The following is a 2,596-nucleotide window of genomic DNA, read 5'->3' as shown; positions in this document are numbered from 1 at the left end:
GGGCTGTCGTCGGCCGCCTCATGGTTTCGGGACTCTCTGCCTCTTTGAAGGCCCCGCATCCCGAGTCGGTGCTTTAACGCGCCGGTTGTGGACCAGCCGCGATGCTCCAAGTGGCGTGCGGGAGCGGAGAAAGCCGAGGTCCTAATGGGGGATCTTTAGCAGAGGCGCTGGGGCATCAGTCTCCCGAACGTTGCGTTGCCGTTTTGCACGGCTGGCTGTTGCCTGGGTTAAGAAGTGCTGTCAGCATAGTTTTTGGTCTGACCTTTGAACGTATCCCAGTTGTAGTGTTTTGGGCTGATATTTGTAAATTGCCTGGTTCAAGTTGTGAATTCCTAGTTTCCTTTTGTTTGGCAAGGCTGAGCTGATCACTGTACAGTACAGAGAGGTATCGAGGGTGACCAGCGCAGGAGGGGAGTTAAGGTTAGTGCCGTGGCCGTGAAACAGAATCCGTGGTGTTTGGTTGCTGTTGATGTGCCATGTTTAGTCGGCATTAGTGCTACCCTGGTTATGTGACGGTGCTATAATTTCTTGTTCAGGATTCCCTTTTGCTCTCGGAAGCCACGGGTATTGCAGAAATTGGATTTTATAGTGACCGATTAACCCCACAGTAGGCAGATTTGGGATACCCTACAGTAGGTACCAACTTATTTGGATGGATTTCTACCAGAAGTTGGTAGTCCTGTCTCATGCTGCAAAGCTTATGCCTTTACAGGTAGTGCAATTAAGGGACATTTTGTTCCTTCATATCACATATTTGTCGTGAATGTTGCATTTGACCATTATATCAAATATTAAAAAATAACTGCAGTGGTTTTCCTTAGCAATAACTTTGTTGTGCTTCTACATATTATAGGAATGGTTTGCCTTTTGTTGCCATTTTAATTTCCCACCTCTTATTGAACATCTCCTTACCTTCATGTTTCAAGAAAACGATTATTCTAAATACTATCTCTTTCCACTTCTTGTTCAGCTTCTTTCTGCTAAAGCAAACAGACAAATAGGAAAGTCTGGTAATCTAGTATTTTTGAGATGGAGTGGTGGTTTGTGGCTTTCCAAATGAGATCCTGCTAGAAGAGGATTATTCTTCATACTTTTATCACATTCCCTGTGTAACTTTTCTTTCTGCTTTAGAGATGTTCATACATATTGGAAAGCCACAATTTTCTTTAATGTGGCATTTAAGAACTTTGATAGATGTGAAATTATGGTTAGACATTTTATGAAAGTATCTTTCATCATGATTGCTTTATTAAATTCTGTTTCTACTCTTTCAAAATGAAGCGATGCTTTCCAACCTGCTGACTGCAAGGTGCTATGAGATTTTCTGGTTATACAATAACTTCTACCCAAAACTGGGTGAGGACCTCCAAGAAGAGTTGAGATTAAATTCAGAACTAGTTACCGCTTGCTTCTAGTTTGCTGCAGAAATGACTACTGCTGGTTTTCTTTTTTTTCGTTAACTACCCTCATCACTCTTTGCTGCCTTTCCAGGGGAAGAAAAAAATTCTACTAGAGGGATTTGGCTAGCAGCCTATCTCTGGAGAAGTAGAAGAGAAAAGGGAATGGCAAGGAAATAGGTTTGTTTCAAATGGAAACTTATAATGAAGGGGAGAAGTTTGAAAAGACAAACTGCTTTGATGTGTCTGTAATACATAAATTTTTCCCAAAAAATCACAGAACTGGAAGTTTAATGGTAGATGAAATGTATTTGTATATTGGTATGTTTATCTCATCTATTTATCTCGTCTACTTTCCTGGTGTTTCAGACTGGCTGTAAAGGTTGATAGTTATGTTGAATCCCAGAGATAGGAAAGGGATAAGATCTGGAGTAGAGGAAATGTGGTTTCACAGAGTGCCTAGAGGAATTCTTTGGAGAACAAAACACTCAGCAAACACAGTGGTTTTGCTTGGGAGCTCGTCAGTCTAGACATTCTGTCTGAAGTTAAGCTTGGGCGGGTTTAGGTGGTTCAGAATTGTGCTTTAACAAAGGTAAGGGACTTTGGTGGCAAGCTTGAGTGTTTGCTCACAGTAATTTTGATAATTTGTGTGTTCAGTATGAAATCACCTACAAAGGAAGCAAAGCTACAATACGTCAACATGTTAGTAAACATATTTTTTTGTCATACTGGTTGGGACTGATTTCTAAATAGTATTGCCATTGGGATCTGTGTCATTGCATCTTGCCTTTGGTTGATTGTCCTCAAGGGACTCCTCAAAGGAGGATAGCATGTGAACTTCCAAGACTGTACCCCAGTTACAGAAAGACGTATTGCGCTTGGGAGCTGTCATAGGTTAGCAAGCATAGTCCCGGAAGGGATGTCCTTGCTAAGGGGTGCTTACAGCTTCCTCTGGGACCTGATAGAACCTATCAGCTGGCCAGTTTGAATATGGACAATTCTCTAAGCCACTTAAAGTTGTGACCACCTCTGTGATCCACATTTAAGAATAGGCAAACTCCCCCTCCAAGCTCTCTCTCGTTTCCGGCGCTGGGACAGGTGGCTGCAGGGCCCAAGCAGGGCCCAGTGGGCCCGGCCAGGCCCTGCTTGGGCCAGGCCGGGCCGGGCCACGGCCATCCTGGAGCCATGGACCTGTTCCA

General features: G+C 43.4%; 1 protein-coding gene across 3 annotated transcripts in view; it reads left to right on the top strand.

Moving 5' to 3' along the window:
- The window catches only part of UBE2D1 (ubiquitin conjugating enzyme E2 D1), a 25,140-nt gene that overhangs the window by 3,616 nt on the left and 18,928 nt on the right, over positions 1-2,596 (top strand). The window contains exons 1-2 of one of the 3 annotated variants that reach the window (XM_017733754.1): positions 158-420; positions 1,492-1,577. The exons of 1 other annotated variant lie outside the window; for it this stretch is intronic. The gene's annotated coding sequence lies outside the window, so the exon portion shown is untranslated. Of the gene's footprint in view, positions 1-157; positions 421-1,491; positions 1,578-2,596 lie in introns of those variants that run through there. One more of the 3 variants, XM_017733755.1, reaches the window with a different exon arrangement.

This window comes from Corvus brachyrhynchos, unplaced genomic scaffold (assembly GCF_000691975.1).
Source record: "Corvus brachyrhynchos isolate BGI_N302 unplaced genomic scaffold, ASM69197v1 scaffold334, whole genome shotgun sequence".
Taxonomy (NCBI): domain Eukaryota; kingdom Metazoa; phylum Chordata; class Aves; order Passeriformes; family Corvidae; genus Corvus; species Corvus brachyrhynchos.
Note: the sequence above shows the minus strand (reverse complement) of the source record. Positions and strands in the feature narration are given on the sequence as shown.